Genomic DNA, 20,558 nt, shown 5'->3' on the forward strand with positions numbered 1-20,558 from the left:
GTTATAGAGTTAGTTCCAGAACAGCCAGGGCTATACAGAGAAACCCTGTCTTGAAAAAAACAAATAAAAAAATAGAAAATAACAAAATAAAAAAACAATCTTCAAAGAACCTTCTCCAGATAGAATCTAAGAACATTTAAAGATATGCAGGCTAGAACCGCATACTCCCAAGTCTAGGAATCAGAAGAAACTAGAATTCTCACCCAAATTAAACCAGAATTTTATTTCTATTCCAGAGGAAAACCACGTAAATATTTCAATATCTAATTCAATTTTGCGTGCAAGTTAAAAATCCAAACATTTGTTTAGTGCTTAATATAGAATTAAAACAATATTGAAATGCCATAATGATGAGGATCAAAGCTCAGTGACAAAACTGAGCAGATCCACCAGCATCCTAAACCCCCATCCTTAGACGACTGCCTATGGAGAGGGACTGCCGCAGTCTAATCACTTGGTTAGCAAATACTACTCTATCAGCCCAGCCCTCACACCGCCCTTGGCTACCCCTTCCCATCTGAAGCACTACTTTCTAAATACACTAAAACAACCCAGTCATTAAATTAACTTTATGATAACTTTATATTGACTATCCCTGACAAATGCTTCACACTCGGAAAAATTCTCCACAAAAAGTTAAAATTTAATCTATCTTTTTTAAAGGCATTTTTAAAATCAATACTTTGGTAATATTTCCATCTAATTTTTAAGAAAAGAAATTATTGGGTCAGAAATAAAAGAGATAAGGTAAAGGCGTGATGACTGAGTAAAAAATGAGAAAACTTCAGTGTCGTTAAAATCCCGAGTTAGCAGTGTCTCATGGTATCTGAAAAGGTTGTTTTATTATCAGTGTAACTAATCACAATGAAACCATCTCTTACAACTAAAGACATTATAATGAATTTTCTTTACAGCTACAGAGAAATGGGATTTGCTGTTTCACATCAACTAGAACAGGCTGTATAAATTCTTCTTCCTATTTATTGTAAAATATAATTTCATCTATAAAATCAGTCATGAAATATTAAAACTGAAACAACAGAATTTATGTCCTTTACTTAATTTAGTTTAAACGGTCTATTCACTAAAAACAGGGGTAGGGAGGTTAAATTTGATGGAGCCCCTCTTTCCTCATTAAGTGTTTCCATTAGACCCTGGATTTTCAAGAATTTATAATGCAACCACTTTAAAAAAAAATCATTCCATGAAAAAAGTTAGACTATGTTCCTTAAATCCTCCCTTCTTCTCTTTCAAAAGCAAGATGAAGCATATCATGTATGAATGCTGAGGAGAGTGGAAGACATAGCAGCACAAAACTAAAGAAACACTACAGTGAAATGTGTAACACTCATGAAAAAGAACACTAGGCTACAAAGAGGTCTTTGCTTTTATCTCAACTGTGCCAAGTCAGCTGGAAGACACAGGGCAGTTTCAGCTTCCTTGTTGTAGCACAAGAAGGAAGGACTAAGATTCTTAAATTCAATCAAAAATCCCTTGCCAAGATGGACCTCTAAGCACTCAGACACTATATTCTCAGTAATAGTTTTGTTTCTAATTGAAGCAGAAGAATAGGAAAATGAGATTTTGAAAATATAAATCTGAAGAACTATACCAAAAACAAAAGCGACAGAGGGAAAGAAGGACTGTAACACTGCTCTTGCTTAAACCTGTCAGGTCTGGGAGAAGAGATGGAGCACAAAGGACTGCAGGGGAAAAGACTGGAACTACTAATTTTGGAAGAAATCTGGAAAACACTGTAATTCCAGATGTCAATAAGCTAACACACCATATAAAACTATCAAGCCTCAAGACATTTGGAATATAAATTATTAGGTACCAAAGATCTAAGTGTTAAGAAAGTATATTTAGAAAGTAGAAAATGTTCAGCATTAAATTTTTAAATGAATATAGTTCTACTCAAGTCCATTTATATAATAAGGTTAATTTTTTTCCTCTCAGTGGTGAAATTATAGGTAATTCTTTTCTCCAAATCCTGGCGTTTTTTTTCTATACTTTCCAAAATATCCTTTAGGAAAGGAGTTGATTAAATGTTAAGTTTAAGAAAAAAAAAGTTGCTTCCCATCATTGAAATAATAGAAAATGATGAGTGCAATCAAAAGAATACAAATACAAGCAGTCAGGGTAACATAATTATAGTCAGAGACATTTGAGATCTCAGCCTGGTCAAACAGCAAGAACACCAGACACTAAGAAAGCTATCTATGGCTCCCAGGATCTCATATTAAACATGCAACATAGAGAGTTGGTGTTGGCTGGAGGAGAACCAATAACACCTCATGAACACTAGGTGCCCATTCTCCACTCAACAGAACCCAGCTGACTCCAGGATGAACCTGTCAAAAACCTGTTATTTTGGTCAAAAAGAAGGGAGATGCTTTAAAAGAAAAATGTTAGGAAGACATAGAAGCAAGAATAAGCACTATCAACTTGTTAAAAATCTTAGTGAACAATGCATTTCAATGACTTGACAAAAGATGGATGGATGGATGGATGGATGGATGGATGGATGGATGGATGGATGGATGAAAAACTGGATAAGAAACTGATAGATAAGGCAGATTTAGTAAATCTAAGAGGGAAGGCAAGGGGACCTAAAGGTCAGCTAGCTCCCTTTAGGATACAGGGACAATGGGCAAACACAAAAGAGTACTACAAAGAGAAAGTTATATTGACAAAAAATGTATCAGACAAGATTCATCAATAGAACTAAGCCTGAGAAAATATTTATATGGAACATTACATTTCTATGAATGTTTCTGTACGTTTGCATGATGTTTAAACTGTCACTCCACAACCACTGATTAGTTCCAAGGTAAGAAAATAAAATATAATTTAGTAATTGTGAAGTGGAAAAAAAAATAAAAGGTACTATCTTGGTTGGGTGATCAAAATCAAGCATCCTTGGTGGAGGGCAGACGGACACCATGTACCCAAGCTGTGGCATCATGATAGCCTCACATCACCCATGCTTCACATCAGCCAAGAATGCAAAGCCTCTGACTAAGAGAAAACAACAAAAAAGCACAACCTCAGGAGTGTTCTGTTTAAAGAAACAAGATGGCGAGAAAGCCTACCTAGCAGCTTCAAAACCCCATTGTCATGAAAGACAGATTATGGAAAGAGGCTAAGGAGACATGAAGACTAGACCCTGTGCTGCCAATGATAAATGTAATAAAGACATTGATGTCAACTCACAACAACTGTCTGTACACTTACAAAACTGATAGGACTACTGTGGTAATATAAAAAGGCATCTCTGTTAGATTTCTCGTGATTTGGTTTGGCTTTTTTGAGGCAGGGTCTCATTATGTAGGCATAGCTAGCTAGGAACTCCTAAAGATCCTCCTGCTTCTGCCTCTCAAAATGCTGGTTTTAGAGGAAAGCAGCATCTTAACAGTAAGAACAAGTCAGTTCTTAAGAGGTTATCGACTGATTGTTCCTGAGCAGAGAGTTACGATACATACACATGTGGGGCTGGATTTAGACACACACAGAGGAGGAACATGTGTATATGAAGACTAGATGTCTAGGAAAAAACACATGAGAGAACAGGAAGGCAGGACCAGAGATGTCACTCAGTGATACAGGATCTGTCCTGTACATGTAAGGCCTGGATTTTCTCTCCAACAGAGCAAAGCAGAGGGAGGGAGTACAACCTGACAACAGATAAATCTCTGTAAAAGTTACACAGACAGGTATCCTAGAAACTTTTCTGGGTTTATTCTCACATTTTCCTATTAAATTTAGAATAGTTCTCAAATAAAAACTAAAATGTATTAGAATTTTAATCCATCAAAAGTCTTATTCACTTTTCTCTAAAAGCTGAGTTCTGACTATTTATTTATTTATTTATTTATTTATTTATTTTGGTTTTTCGAGACAGGGTTTCTCTGTATAGTCCTGGCTGTCCTGGAACTCACTTTGTAGACCAGGCTGGCTTCAAACTCAGAAATCTGCCAGCCTCTGCCTCCTGAGTGCTGGGATTAAAGGCGTGCACCACCATGCCCGGCTTTTTTTTTTTTTTTTAATTAGATAATTTCTTTATTTACATTTCAAATGTTATCCTCTTTCCTGGTTTCCCCTCCGAAAATCCCCTATCCCCTCCCCCCCCCGCCCCCCCCCCAATCCTCCCACTCCCATTCCTGGTTCTGGCATTCCCCTATACTGGGGCATAGAACCTTCACAGGACCTAGTGCCTCTCCTCCCGACTAGGCACTAGTCTGGGGGTACTGGTTAGTTCATATTGATGTTTCTCCTATGGGGCTGCAAACCCCTTCAGCTCCTTGGGTACTTTCTCTAGCTCCTTCATTGGGGACCTTGTGCTCTATCCTATGGATGATTGTGAGCATCCACTTCAGTATTTTCCAGGCACTAGCAGAGCCCCTCAGGAGACTGTTATATCAGACTCCTGTCAGCAAGCTCTTGTTGGCATCTGCTACAGTGTCTGGGTTTGGTGGTTTTTTATGGGATGGATCCCCAAGTGGGGCAGTCTTTAGATGGTCGTTCCTTCAGTGTTTCTGCTCCAAACTTTGTCTCTATAACTCCTTCCATGGGTATTTTGTTCCCCCTTCTAAGAAGGATTCTGAGCTTCTGGGCTAATATCCACTTATCAGTGAGTGAATAGAATTTTAATACAGCAACATGGCTGCTCTGGCAAGGGATCACACCCAAAGACCTTCAAGGTCTATGTGATATGGCTAGAATGCAAACACACTCTTAGTACACACCTTTAATTCCCCCCAAAATGAAGATAAAGTTAGTTTGTAGAAGGAAGCAGCCATGTTTGAAAGTGATGTCTAATTGAGTGGCAAATCAGAGAAGGACTTGACACTAGTTAGAGACAGGATATGCCCAACTCTCACAAGAGGAGGAAGAAGGTGACTTAAGAGAGCAGTGTAGGTGGAGGGAAGGGGGGGAGAGAAGAAGGGGGGAAAGAAGAAGGGAGGGAGGGAGGGAGGGAGGGAGGGAGGGAGGGAGGGAGGGAGGGAGGGAGGGAGGGAGGGAGAGAAAGAGAGAACAATCATTTGAGTTCAATGCAGTGGAGTTCAGTCAGCTCAGAATGGAGTAAGTTGAGTTCCATTCAGTCAGTGCAGTGGAGTTGAGTTTGTTAGTTTGTAAGTTAAGTTCATGCAGTTTCAGTCAGAGCAGACAGTTTTAGCAGGATAATTTTAGAGAGACAGTTTGCAGGTGAAGACAAAACAAGCCAGAAAATGAGAAGGAGCCAGAAGATTAGAACAAATTGCCAGAGTTAGTTTGAGGCCAAGCAGAGCAATTCAGAAGCCAAAAAAACCCAGATTGAATTAGTCAACTTGGAGAGGAGTTTGGGCCAGAATATCTGAATTAAACCAGCCACTCAGAGAAAACTAGAAAGGATGAGTTTATTCAGCAGTAAGCCTCTGAAAAGACATGTCTGGCAAATAAGTTACTTTTACACTAAAAAAAAATGAGAATGGAAGAACGGAGTAACTTTATACACATGACATATAGAACTTTTTACACATAAAAAGTAAAATAATGCTTTAAAAAACTTCAATTGGGAGGGAAGGTAGAGGGGACTTTTGGGATAGCATTTGAAATGTAAATGAAAATATCCAATAAAAAGAAGAAAAACAACTTCAATTGATAATAGGGGACAATTGGTAATAGAGGACAATTGATGATAGCGATGCTTTTAGAGGACAATGGTAAGCATTGACTTACAGCAAGACTCAGACTTAAATAAAGGACTGGGAGACTAAAACTGAACCAATGAAAAACACCACCAGTCAGTTCTCATACTAAAGAGAACAATCACTCTTAAGGACTACCCTAGTTTGGTTCCTAGCAGCCAGGGATCACAGCAACTTGTAACCTCTTAGCTCTGCAAGTATCTGCATTATGAACACAGGCACACTCACACAGTAACGGGTTAGGTACAAAGCCCAAATAGACCTTTATCTGGATGTATTTGCTTCTGTCTTCTGGCATCAATACCAATCCATCCTTTACAAGCATAGCTAGTGAGCAAAGATATGAAATCCCGGAGACGTGGAATTAAGAAAGCCTATTCTGCAGCGGAAACCTATACTTCCCAAGTGTTCTCTGGGTGGAACCTAGGAGCTTTACTCAGGAACCAGAGCCCTAGAACTAACTCCTCAGAGAGAGGGGCAGGGAATACACATTAATGCTTAAGTACTAAACCCTAGAACTGTAAAGGAGTAGTGTGTTGACAGTAACAGCCAATCAAACACCATAATGAACATATTTACACAAAACTATACCACACAGGTCTCCAAAGATACTTGTCTGAACCATAATTTGCTATACAAAATTACTTCCAATGTCACGCTTTTAGCAAGCATTGCCCTCGTATCACAATAAATACATAAAAGATAGCAGATGCCATTTCTGAAGGCTCTTAATGAAAACCCTTGCTCTCATTTTAGAGAGACTGTCATTTCTATTTCCTTCCTTCAATGACCTAAAATTTCTAAGCTATTTTTAAAACTGCATTACCACCTTACTTTAAATTCTAATGGTCTTATAATTATATTTTAAATTAGCATGCACTCCTTTAACTGATATTCTTCATTGAAAAATAATTGATCCAATATAGCTCAGACTCTGCTCCACAAGTCACAATCAGCAGAAAGCACTAATGAACTGTGTACTTCCAAGACGTGGCTGCTACTGTTCCTAGAGTTCAACCCCACAGCTCCGGTTCCAGCTATCAGGGTTCTTCTCGCTATGTAACGATTACTATCTGCAGAGCAGGCTGAGCTTGAGTTACACTTGATGATTAAACCACTGCCACTCAGCCTGAATTCCTCCTTCCCTACCATGCTTCTAATCACCTTACCTAGCTTTATTTAAAACCATTTCTTAAAAAAAAAAAAAAAAAAAAAAGATGCACTGTCTAAGAGGAAACAACAGAGAAGTATAAACAGCAAACACACTGCTAAGTATTCGGAACGAGAGCATGGAGCCTCTCTGGCCTTCACAAATGCCGACCAGACAAGAGCCTGAGTACCTAAAACTGCTGCTTCTAAAGCCTGACATAGACCTCCATGTACTCTACTTGTACCTATATGTGCCTGCATATAGACTCTACATACACCTACGAGGGATCACCTGTGATCACTGTGTCTTAAATGCAGACCACTCTGTCATGGAAGGTCTCCCATGGTCTGTCACCTTCCTGATAAGAGACTGAGTCTGTCAGAAACTATAACATCCCCAAACTGAAAATGCTTGACAGATCTCAAGATACTGACAACTTTTGCACTTTGGTTATCAAACAGAAACAGTAGTAGTATGCTGAAAAACACAGTTCTCTTCTTCCACAGACCTTTCCAAGCAGTGGCAGTGAGGCCATGCCAGTTTAACTTCATGGTTTAACTGATGGTTATAAAACAAAATTCCAGGTGTGGATTTTAATATGACAAAGGAAATCAAGGCTATCAAAATCAAGGGGGAAAACTGGCAAGTGTTGTTTTCCCAAAATGGCCCCTTTTCTTAACAAACTGTCTACACAAAAGTAGATTAACACAAGCAACCCAGACAGAAAAGCTGAGGAAGTCTGCCATCTGCTAGACTGCTCTGAAAGCAAACCCACAAAGGTAAAGAGTCACTTTGAAAGGAATGAGGACCAGCCCTCGACAGTCTCCCTGTGGACTCAGTCCTTCCTATCTTGACCTGACTTTTGTTTGGTTTGTCTACCTGTGTATGATTTTTTTTTCCTTTAAATCTACATGGCATTGAACAGTTGGATAGCTCACCCCTTTGTAACCCTGCCCATGGGCAAACTGTGTCTAAGGCAGGGGATATAAGGCAACCAGAGGGTTCCTATAAGGAAAATCAGTTGTTTAATGGCACATAAACTTGGCAGTAATGTGCTCACACCAGTACCTGAAACAGAGTAAGTGCTCAGAAAAATTAACCATCAAAATCATCAAAACCAGTTTTCTTGACAGCACTTCTGAGTGGAGATTTTTCACACTTCAAGATCACATTTTCATCTCCAGCTTACCTTTTTCATATAAACGTAAACAGTACTCTCACAGACAGGCATGCAAGTCAGAAATAATCTAAGACCTGAAGCACGACCAATTTAAGAACACAATGTGTTACCACTGAGTCCTTCCATGGAGAGCTTCTCTCTCCATTTTGCTCTTACCACAAAATGTAACTAACTTGACTCTTTTTTGTCTTTGGGTTTTTTGGTGTTTCCTTTTTTGGTGCTGAGTATGGATCCAATGTATTGCATATGCTAGACAAACACAACCCAGAAAGCTACATCCCAAACCTTACTGCTTTTCATTAATTATGTCCATACTCTCAACAATAATGCAACTTTGTTCTATGTTTCTGAACTTTAAAAAGTTAGGACAGGGGAGAATACAATATACAGCCTTCTACATTTACTAAGTTTCCCCTCTATATTTATGTTCCTTTAGTTTGAGAGGGTCTTCCCTCTATGGTGGTCAAGGTTATCAAGATAGTAAAGTGTGGCTAGTCTCAATCCTCTCAGGCTCCAGAGCAGCTGGGATTGCAGCGCACAACACCCTCGGCTAAGGCGCTCCTTTAGTACTAGTCTCCAGGCACTCAGGTAAATTTCCCTGGGGCAATGTTTTTCAAACATTACCATTTACCACCACAGGGTTTAAAGGCCCAAACCTTTAGCCAAGCACTTCAGGCAGACAGAGATCTCTGTGAGTTTGAGGTCAGACTGGTCTGCATGCCAGTTCCAGGCCAGTCAGGGCTATACAGTAAGATCCAGTCTTGCTGGGCGGTGCTGGTGCACACCTTTAATCCCAGCACTCGGGAGGCAGAGGCAGGCGGATTTCTGAGTTGGAGGCCAGCCTGGTCTACAAAGTGAGTTCCAGGACAGCCAGGGCTACACAGAGAAACCCTGTCTTTGGGGAGGGGGGGGGGGATCCAGTCTCAAACAAACAAACAAAAAGTCATCAAATCTCCATGGGTGCTGGAAAATGTCTTAGCACCACTGTGAAGGGAAGACTAAGAGCAGTAATGTGAACACTCAGGTGCTGGAGGTGGGATTTCAAGTTCAAGGTCAGTCAAGGCTACAAGGCAAGATATTATTTGCAGAAACAACAAAGACTAGGGAGAATGAATGAATTGGAGAGCATGCAGCCCCATCACTACCAGTTCACACTCACTCCTTGCCTTACCTAAGTGTTGTTTTCTGCCTCCCAACAACACTGTCAGGCCTTTTACATTGTTGCCAACCTAATGTACAAATTACACACCAGGGGCTGGAGAGATGGCTCAGCAGTTAAGAGCACTGGCTGTTCTTCCAGAGGTCCTGAGTTCAATTCCCAGCAACCACATGGTGGCTCACAACCATCTGTAATGGGATCTGATGCCCTCTTCTAGCCTGCAGCATATATACACACAGAATACTCATACATAAAAATTTTTTTTTAAAAATTACACAACAGTTTGGTGTTCCTAGTTGATACTAACCAACATTTTTACATCCATGCTTTATGTGTGGTGGGGGAGAGAATGGGCACGTATGTGTAGAGGCTAGACAGCAACTTGGAAGTCAGTTCTCACCTTCCACCTAGTTCTGCTACTGGGTTGTTTTCTGGGCTAGCCAGCCTGCAAGCTTACTAGCAGTTCTCCTGTCGAGCTCACTGTAGGAGACTGGGATTGCAGACGTGCACCGGCTTGCCCTGATTTTTAACACAGGCTCATCAGGCTTCCACAGATATCACTTTCACCTGCCATCTCCCCAGCTCTGGTTTCCTACTCTTATTGACATGTACTGCTTGCCCATTGGGATAGTTTAAGCCTTTTGCCAGTCATATGTGCTGACACATTCAATTCTGTCTGATCACTTCTGGATGGGTCTACTTCATATACCAGCATCCATCATTCAATACTGTCAAGCATACTCTTTCCCCTTATACCTTTTGTGATTGATTCAAAAATCTCAATCAGTCATACAATTATTGCCCTGAATTATCTTCTAAACATTTTATAGTCTCACCTTCAATATTTAAGTCTTTTATTAACCTGTACATGACCGTTTCTAATTGTATAGGTTAGATATATCCCATGATAAATAAGATCCTATTTACTAATAAGCACATATATAAACAACTATAATTTTAAGGTTTGAAAGTAGTGTTAAGTGAGCCTGAAAGGCTCTTGACAATTTGAGCCCTGCTTCTGACCACTGTATTTCCCAGGGCTCTGGTCAGCTACACTGACAGTCTCCTAGAATATCCTGCCCTCTTTGAGGGTATCATGTACCCCACAAGTCTCCTTCCTAACTCCTGCCATAAAATGAACCTACCCCCTCTCGGGCTCTACCATACATTACAACAATATGTTTGATAACATATTGACTATAGACTCTCTGGGAGAAAAATGTCTATAATCAGACACCTAAGAACTTAACAGTTAAAAACAAAGTTGTTAGATGAGTAAATGTTCAAATGTTATGGAAGTCAATGTGCTGGCTTAGTGACGACAAATAGGGGCTGTGTAGTCACACGACCTTGACTGGAATCCCAGCAACACCATTTAAGAGGTATACCAACTGCTTACCCTAAACTGAGTGCCCCATAGTTGATAAAATGTAGTACACAGTTCAGAGAATATACTGGAGACTAAATGAGATTATGAATAGTGTTTATACAAACTAAAAGCTCAAAACATTGTTATTTCCATTGAATACTATGTTTTTTATTACCTTTTATTACTTCTTAGTACCAAGTCCTTAGTATTTCAGAAACTTCTAATTCTCTGGGGTACACACAAGAAGGCCAAATTATTAAAAAGTAACATTACATGAGAAAATAACCATGTACATAAAAGCAATAATGCTAGAGAGGAGAAATGAAGCCTCCTGTTGGGGACCGTCCATCCATGCCCCCCCCCCCGCCATGTCTCCCCAAGATTCCTCCTCCAGAGCCACACGTAGGAAAGTTCTGGATGCACTTATAGAAAACTGTAAATTCCTTTATACTTTGATATGGCCACCAACTTCTGTCTTCTTTGCAGCAATATCTTGGTTATAATGTAGGTACTTATAATGGATAAACAGAGCTTTTGGAAGCACAATCTGATTATAATAGGGAGACAGTATAGTTGGAAAATAACAAAAAATAAAGTCACTTTTCACCAAAAGAAATCTTTAATAAAGATATATACACATAAGATATGGGCTGTGTTATATTTGAATCTGGAATGTCCCCATATGCTCATTCTTACCTCTTAGTGCCAACTTGTGGCCTTATTTTGAAACTTATTAATCCTTTAGGAAGTAGAGACTATTGGGAAAAGATCACCTGGAGCAGACCTTTCAAAATTATACCTTTGATTCAAACCTTTCTCTGCTTCCTGGTCCACAGCACGAGCCCCGTACTGCCATGTGCTCCACCACTCTGCCTCACTTCCTTCCTGCTCCCATGGGCCACCCACTGGCGGTAGTGGAAGAGAAAGGATATGGGGGAAGTGGACCTGTTTAAAAATGGTTCTTTTAAGCAACTCCCATGTGTGTTGTCTGGAAATCCGTAGTTTAGTTCACAGGTAAGTAATGGCAGCTGTGTTGTGAACTCCACCATGCTTTCTTTCCTTTCAGTGACCTGAAACAATGAGCTAATAAAGTTCTTCTCTGGGAGGCTTCTGTCAGTTATTTTGTAAAAGTAACTAACACACACTCACAAAATCTCTAGAATGTTACATAGTAACAGGAGGTTTTCCTGGGACATTTAAAAACCAGAATGTTACCAGAAATGCAGAGAGTAAAGACTTCATTCCTGACCTAGCAGAGGAGAGCATGTATCCTATTGGGTATTAGACTAGAGGCCATTCTTGTTATGTTCCGGCAACAACATAACAAGAATGTTATGTTGTTTGCCCATCTCAGCAATGCTCAATTCAAAAGCAATGGACTGGGCTCGAGAGATGGCTCAGGATTAGGCGCCGACTGCTCTTCCAGAGGTCCTGAGTTTAAATCCCAGCAACCACATTGTGGCTCACAACCACCCATAATGAGATCTGATGCCCTCTTCTGGTGTGTCTGAAGTCAGCTACAGTGTATTTATATATAATAAATAAATATTTTTTTAAAAAAAGAATTTCTATAAAAGTAATGGACTAATTTACATTTAAGGAAGAAGATTTCAAGACATCATAGCATACTTTTAACCTGATTTACAGTGAGGACAAAACAAAAAAAAAAACAGTACAAGGATTTGAAAAGCAGGCAGAGGGGTAAGAACACCTTTCAAGTTGTGAACAAAACAAAGACAGAAAATACTATAATCATTAAAGAGATCAACTGTCAGAGAGAAGCAGGACAGGGTACACTGTGACTGTCTACAGTTCGCCTCACTAGTAAGACACTCGCTAGTAAAGGAATAAGTGGGAGGCATGGCCTTGTTGAAAAGCCTACTTTTTAATGAGGGGTTTAAATGTTTTTAACCTCTTCTAGTCCACCACCCACTGGCGGTAGTGGAAGAGAAAGGATATGGGGGAAGTGGACCTGTTTAGAAATGGTTCTTTCAAGCAACTCCCATGTGTGTTGTCTGGAAATCCGCAGTTTAGTTCACAGGTAAGTAACGGCAGCTCAATCCACTGATACAGCCGTAGTTTAGCGCAGCAGTCTTGGGATACTAGTAGCCATGGCACAACTTAGCAGGAACGGCCAGGCTTCAGGCAAATCAGCACAAGGCGGTAGGAAAGAAGGTCTCTGCTGTGTCTCAGCAAAACTAAGAGCAGTGAAGACCGGAGACCAAGAAGCATTTAGCTAGGTAAACAAGCCGAGCTCAGCCTCAGTCCCTGCCCACTGAGCCTACTTCTACTCCCTCCAAACACCACGGGTCCTCCACAGGCCTCGTCTCAGCACCTGAGTCTGTCTCAGTGGGCATCACTCTGTTAATCAGTCTGAGTGCGAGGAAGCAGCAGCAAACTGTAGCACATCACCACCACCTCAAGTTTTTTGGAAAGTTTCTCTCTAAGCAGTCCTGACAAATGGAGTTCAACTATGAAATGTGAAGCATACCAATACATGTATGTCATTAGCAAAGAATCCTTCATGTGTCCTTTCACGTGCTTGTTTTACAGTACCACCTTTCACCTGTGCCTGCTTCAGCTAAACATTCCTTCATAAGTCAGCCTTTGCAAAACACCATCTAACACAACTGACTTTCCAAAGAACCCTCAAGTTTCCACTTTGGAGGCGTCACTGCAGATAGGCTTTGAGGTTTCAAAACCCCAAACCAAGCCTGGTCTTGCTCTCTTTCTGCCTAGAGCTTGCAGATCTCGGATAAGCATGCATGCATGCATGCTGCCATCATGGGCTGGAAGTCGTGATGATCACAGACTAACTCTCTAAAACTATAAGCCCCTAATTAAACGGTTTCTTTTATAAGCTGCCACTGTGTCTCTTCACGGCAAAAGAACTGTAACTATGACAGTATGGCACCAAGAAAATGCCATGACAGTTGCTGCTAAAAGCAGAGAACTCAGGATTCCTATACCTACCCAAAAACTACAACACAGAGAACTAAAGGTCCCACTACCTGGGGCCTGTACAAGCCATGGAACGATGGCAGGTACCACGTGTTGCCGCCTGACTCAATACTTTGCATATGTTCAAATGCTGAAGTACGCACAGAAGCTGTAAAGATCAGCCAGCACCTGAAACGCCACTTCTCCTGGCTTCACCAGTTTTTAAGTCCAGCAAAATAAGAAGTAACAAATTGTGTTAAGCTTTTTTACTTTGGAAATTACCCTCCTATTTTAAAGGAATTCATTGCTGTGAGAACTGTGCCAAAGAAAATATACTGTCTCTCTCTCTAGTCCCTAGAAACAAGGGTAGTTTGGCCAACTTTATGTCCTCACTTAGAACTTTAAACATCACAAAAATGCACAGGCAGAAAAAGGTTCTTCTCCTGTGGCAAGAAGGACTTCAGTCTATCAACAAAGGTAGCAACTTTCTCCAGTAGTGACTCTGTCAACAACAAAATTCTAACCAGGCTACATATGGGATGGAGCTTGTGCTAGGACTCCAAACACATTTCTCCAGCCTGCCCCTTTAATTCTGAGAGCTATCTACTATATTCTAGGGCGTGCCTTTCTGTTTAAGTCAGGCAAAACCCATCCTTACAGTTGACAGCCAAGAACTGAGTGGCACCACAGACCTTGCCCCTTGGAGAATGCTGTATCAACACTAGATTGTACTGCCAATGCCATTAGTAGCCTAGTCCTCCACTACCCACCCATCAGTTCACTTAGTGCAATGGCTGGCACAGAGCAAGCACGCCATGTAGAGTTCTCTGTATGAACTGCACAGCAGGGAAGACAGCTTTGTGTTGACCCCCCACCTTGCATTCAGCAACACCCACTGTCGCTGACACTGACTATCAAAGAACCACTCGGAGCTGCACAGCTTCACTCATTCATCAGCTTTTATACTGGGATTCTTTCCATCACCTAATTAGGAAAAAACTTTCTTACAGGAGAGAAAAAAAATTAGGATTCTATGTCAGCAGGGTTCTCCTTCAGTTAAGATAAGCCATCCTTTAGGGAAAACTGTCCTTTGACAAAGTACCTAATACCTACTAACCCTTGCCACCAAACTCAAATGCTATTTTCTGCAAGGTTTCACCACTCCAACAGGCAAGTAGGTATAAGTTCCTCTGTACTTCCAGATCTCTGTTCTAGCACATTTCTTAAAATAGCCGTCTCCTAAACCAGATCTCAAAAATCACCTTTTCCAGCACCTAGAACGATGGCTGCCACAGACAGGAAGTGCTGCTTTAGAAGTGGAACAATGCTTTGGTACCAAATCCACTCTCTGTACTACCCTGCAACTTTTCTACAAATCCAAAAAAAGTTTAAAAATGTTTTCTTGGGCTGTAGAGATGGCTCAGCAGTTAAGAGCACTGACTGCACTTCTGAAGGTCCTGAGTTCAAATCCCAGCAACCACATGGTGGCTCACAATCATCTGTAATGAGATCTGATGCCCTCTTCTGGTGTGTCTGAAGGCAGCTACAGTATACTTACATATAATAATAAATACAATCTTTAAAAAAATGTTTTCTCAATATAAATAATTTTAATGGAACCACTGTTGTAAACAATTATTATGCCTGCTATACCAGAGTTTGTACAGAGTTTGGCAGTACAATCTAGTGTTGATACGGTATTCTCTGAGGGCAAGTTGGTACAGTGCACTCACAGTTCTTGGGTGTCAACTATAGTGATGGGTTTTAACTGACTTAAAATCCTATTTGTACCAAGACATAGTGCTAAACATTTGAATGTGAACATTCATTTTGTTCAAGTTATTTAACGGATATTTGTACGTTGGGAGTAACTGCTACTAAACAAGGCTGTCTTGCTTTATGAACTATAAAGAGTATGTGCAACTAGCAGGAGTTCGAGTATTTTCTAAGCAGTATCTTGTTTCCAAGTGAGCTACCATCCCACTAATTAGGTACCTACTATGACTAACCCTGTCAAATATAGGCTAAAGATTATCACTAGAGTCACATCATTAGATGTGACCGCCCATAAGAAATCCTCCTCTGTGTGTGTGTGTGTCCTGTGTGTGTGTGTGTGTGTGTGTGTGTGTGTGTAGTGGTGTGATCAGACCCCAGCTCCACCAAGGAGTCCTATTCCAGAACTCTTCACATAAACCGGCCACTCAAAACACAACACAACCAACAGGGGTCAGCGGCTACTGTTCCCAAGGCCCAGCAGACTGATCAGACAGAGCGAGGGAAGCACCGCCACCCGATGCTCCTGAGGACCAGGAGGTAGGTAGTGGGAAGGGGCGAGCTGCCCGCCCCGCCGCAGCGGCCAGAGTCTCTCGACAGTCGAGTAGAGCAGGAACCTCCCTTTCCGTCCTGGGCTCCTGTCACCAGCATAGCTTAACGGAAGACGCGCGAGTGGCAGCGGCTTGGGCAGGGGAGCCGAGCGCACTGAAGCGGGATGCTCGTCCCTCGGAGCGGACGCGGGGCAGCGCTCCGACTGCGGAAGCGCGCTCCCTCGGGACGAAGAGGAGGATCTCGGAGCCGAGGGCTGCGCGGAGGAGACGCTCGGCCAGGCTGTGGACGCGCCAGCCCAAGGCAAAACCCGAGCCCGGGCGGTGCAGGGGACGGCGCGAGGCCGCCGCGGCGCCGACGGCTGCAGCGCGGGGCGGAGGGCGCCGGGCAGCGGGACGTGCGCAGCCGACAGGCGAGGGCGTGGGTCCCGGCGTGCGGCGGGGCGGCGTCGGGCCCGGCGGGGAGGGGCGGAGGCGGGGGAGGGGGCGGGAGCGCAGCCGGCCCGCGGGCTCCCGACGCCCCGCCACCCGCCGGGGCCCGCAGGCCGCCGCCCCCCGGACCCCGCGCCGACGCCGGGCCATCCCCGCCCCCGGACCCCCCGCCCCGCCGGAGAATAACTCACCTGTTTGTCGGGGAAATCGCTCCTGCTCGGCCCTCTGACTGACTCCTCCGGCTCACCGTCTTCCCTCTGGGAGGAAGAGGCGGGACTTCCTGCCTCTCCGTCGAGCCACTTCCGGCGGTTCCCAGGGCGACTACGCTGGATGGAGCACAGGACACCATAACCGAAATACAAAAGATTTCACGATCGCCTTGGCTAATGACCTAACATTCACGTTCTCTGTTTCCCCTCGAATGGCCGGCGGCTCTGCGTGTCGACTTGTTTTCAGCCCAGCGGTACTTTCCGGAAGTCCCTACGGGAGAAAACAGGAAGTTCCACCCTCCCCGCTGGAAGGGAAACGGAAAGCCTAGAGAGTCAATCTGTAGGGCAGAAGCTGTCTGGGCTCAGTGGCGGCCGGTTCTTCGTCGGAGGACTTGTCGTCTTCCCGAGGATGCTCACCGGAACCGTCCCCGCAGCACCCCGCGCCCTGTCTCCATCCCTCGAACCCGAGGGCGGTGCTGGGAAGGGCAGGGGCGGGGCCTGCGCTAGGGCCTTCCTCTGCATCGGGGGCCCCCCAGGAGTCGGCCTAGAGCCTCTGGGGTTCTCATGCGAAGATCGTGAGTGTCCAGGCGCTACCCTAGTTCATGAAAACAGGGAATCCAACGACACCAGAATGGGGTCTCCCAGGTGTTCGCCGCAGGGAGGGAGCCGCGAATCTCGTGGTTCCTGAGAATAATGTTGAATTTTCGTGGCGATTCACGTATCCGCGGTTGGGAATTACAATCCAAGAGAATCAAATAACCATTTCCAAGATTACACAGCTAGCAAAAGTGAAACGTAACTCTAAACTCAAGAGTCAACCTTTCCTAGTCTATATTGCTGACTCATATATATCATGGCCAAAATCACTTTACACGTCTCATCTTAAAGAGTAGAGTGGACTGGGTAGGATGTGGCGCTCTAGTAGTCCCTGGCTCTTAAATAATTCCCACAGTGTCTACAGTTAGGAGAGTGGGAACAGGACGGGTACATAAGCTAAATAATAATTACAACGGAAGGGACTGGGTGGTGATGTCACACGCCTTTAATCTCAGCACTCCAGCAGGGCGGCGGATCTCTGGACTACCAAGTGAGTTGCATCCAGAATTGCACAGAGAAACCCTGGCTCCCAAAAGCAATTGAATAAATAAAATAAGGAAGGGATGGGTGTGAATAGGAAGCTATATCCTTTTTCCTGTAACAAAGTGCTAGAACACTTAACGGAAGCAATTTAAAGGGTTTTTTGGTTTTTTTGTTTCTTTGTTTTTATCTATTTTGGCTCACAGTATACACAGTATATATACATTGACACAGAGTATACATTTCTATGCTGGGGAAGGAATGGGTAGTGGCTTCCTCAGTGGTTAACAGAAAATTGTAACAGTCAGCTGCTACTCTTGGGCAGATCGGGAAACAAACCTCAGGCAGGAACCAGAGGTGATTATAAATTTCAAGAGAACTCCTTTCTGCTCCATATCTCAAAAGTCCCACAATCTCTTCCAAGCCCTTCCGAGAACAGCCTGGGAAGAGGTGACCTAGCATATGAACTGTTGAGGATTATTTCCGACTCCGGCCATAACAGGAGTCAACATTAAGTTACCACAACATCATAGGATTGAATTCATCTTTGCACCCGTGTGATTTTCAGGGAGGTAAAACTAAGTGCAGGGACAAAGTGATTGGCATTATCTGAAGATTTAAGTCTAGAGACATAAATTGGGCTCTGGTGGTGCATGCCTTTAATCCTAGCACTTGAGAGGCAGAGACAGGCAGATCTCTTGAGTTCAAGGTCAGATCAGCAGGTCAATGATAGAGCACGTGTGTGAGGTGTGAGGCCCTGAGCTTGCTCCCCAACATGTCACACATGCCAAAGTCAGGATGTGGTATGACACCAGTATAACACAAGGAGGCCATTTCCTGGTGAGAAACTTCAATGTCAACAAAAAGGAATACAGGGATCTGTTTTAAGTGGCTGGAAGCCACTTCTAATTATACCTTCCTTTTTAAAAATGGAGAGTTTAAAAACAAAACAGAAAAAAAGGCACAGAGACACAGATTAGTTCATCTCTCAGCACCAAAAACTCTTCTTTATGTAACAGATAGTGATAACACAAGAGACCCGCCGGGCGTGGTGGCGTATGCCTTTAATCCCAGCACTTGGGAGGCAGAGGCAGGCGGATTTCTGAGTTCGAGGCCAGCCTGGACAGCCAGGGCTACACAGAGAAACCCTGTCTCAAAAAAAAAAAAAAAAAAAAAAACACAGAGACCTACAACTGATTGGAGAATGAAGAAGATAAGAAGCCATGAAATACTCAGCCCTAGCCAAGAGTGGTGGCACACACCTTTAATCTCAGCACAAATCTCAGGCAAAGAAAGGGGGATCTCTGTGAGTTTGAGGCCACCTAGTCTACAAAGCAAGTTCTAGGACAGCCAGGGCAGTTACACAGAGAAACCCTGTCTTGGAAAACAGAAGAAAAAAAATGCTCAGCCCTCCATGGAACACCTCTAACGTATTGGAGAAGGATTAGGAGGTATGGCCTTGTTGGAGGCAGTGTTCCACTGGGGGCATAGACTTTGAGGTCCCAAAAGCCCATGCCAGGCTCAGGAACTCTCTTCCTGCTGCTGTATGCCTCTCAGCTACTATTTCAGCACCATGTCTACCGTTGTGTAGCCATGCTCCCTGCCATGAAGATAATGGATTAGACCTAAAGAAACTATAAGCAAGCCCTAACTAAATCCTTTCTTTTATTGGAGTTTCTGTGGTCATGGTGGCCCTTCACAGCAATACAACAGTGACTAAGAAGGCAAAAAGACTAAGAGTCAGAAGGCAACTGCAGGCAAACCGTTACCTGAACACATAAGGGTAGTTGCATATTTGCACACACTGCTGTGTGACCTCTCATGGCAGTCGTGACAGCAGGCTCAAGACCCATGTGCATGCTCAAACCAGCATAAAGAGATGAGGTGGGCACTAAGTCCCACTCCTCCAGAGATTGCTATTGGCAATTAATAGTGGCTAGGAGAGGAATCTGTTTTCTTTAAGGGTATATGGGCTCTGGGAGCGGGGCCGGTCAACCACGCTCCAGTAGAAAGCCACACATCCAGGAGTATAAGGGCAGCAAAAGTTAAACGTGGTAGTCTTTAAAAGGGGGGAGGGGGGGCACAAAGTTGAGTAGGTGAGGAAAGGAGGGTGGATCTGGAATGAGTTAGAGACCATATGTGGTCAAAATGCACTGAACACAATTTTTAACTAATAAAAATTGCCAAAAAGGAAAACTGAAAAAAAAAAGTTAATAAAAACAGAAAAAATAAATGGTGAGTCTCTGAAGTATTTATAAATGTAAAAGTATCCATCCAAGTTAATAAAAATAAATATAATATATTGAATCCCTACTCTGTGATAGACAGTGCTCAATGCTTTACCCACATTTTGCTACCAATGACTACAATAAAGACTGTCATTCCTGCAAAGAAAACTGTCATCACTTGTGACAACATTCCTGTCCAAGGTAACTTAAGGAAGTATTTCCTGTGGATTTAAAAGTATTAGTCTATTATGACAGGAATGACATATGGTAAGTAACATGAAGCAGCTAGCCACATGATGTCCTTGGTAAAGCAGAGAGAAATGAATGCTGGTCTTCTCAGTTTTTTTCTTCTCAGACTTTGACCTGGGACCTAGGCATGGTGCCATCTACACTCAGACTGGGCCTTTCCTCTTCACTTAAACCTTGGAACCCCCACCACCACCAAACATACGCGGAGGTGTGCTTCAATGCTGATTTTAAATGCAGTCAGGTTTAATAAAAAGCACACTAATGCCGGGCATGGTGGCGCATGCCTTTAATCCCAGCACTTGGGAGGCAGAGGCAGGTGGATTTCTGAGTTCGAGGCCAGCCTGGTCTACAAAGTGAGTTCCAGGACAGCCAACTAAGCACACCTGTGTTGTAATCCTGGCCTCCAAAGACTCATTTCATTTTGTAAAGAAAGGTCTGTCACAGAGTGGGGATTCATGTATTCCATCTCTAAATGTTCCCATAACATTTAGCAGTCTTGATGCTACTCACGGTGGGCACACAGTGGCTCACACCTTTAATCTCAGGCAGAGGCA

General features: G+C 43.0%; 1 protein-coding gene across 5 annotated transcripts in view; it reads right to left on the bottom strand.

Moving 5' to 3' along the window:
* Positions 1 to 16,534, bottom strand: part of Zfp407 (zinc finger protein 407) — a 381,839-nt gene extending 365,305 nt beyond the window's left edge. For 2 of the 5 annotated variants that reach the window (XR_877587.2, XR_877586.2), the window contains exon 1: positions 16,433 to 16,534. The gene's annotated coding sequence lies outside the window, so the exon portion shown is untranslated. The remainder of the gene's footprint in view (positions 1 to 16,432) is intronic. The other 3 variants (NM_001033341.2, XM_011247079.2, XM_006526470.4) reach the window with 3 other exon arrangements.
* Positions 16,535 to 20,558: the final 4,024 nt, after the last annotated feature.

The sequence above is a fragment of the Mus musculus genome, chromosome 18 (genome assembly GCF_000001635.26).
Source record: "Mus musculus strain C57BL/6J chromosome 18, GRCm38.p6 C57BL/6J".
Classification (NCBI taxonomy): domain Eukaryota; kingdom Metazoa; phylum Chordata; class Mammalia; order Rodentia; family Muridae; genus Mus; species Mus musculus.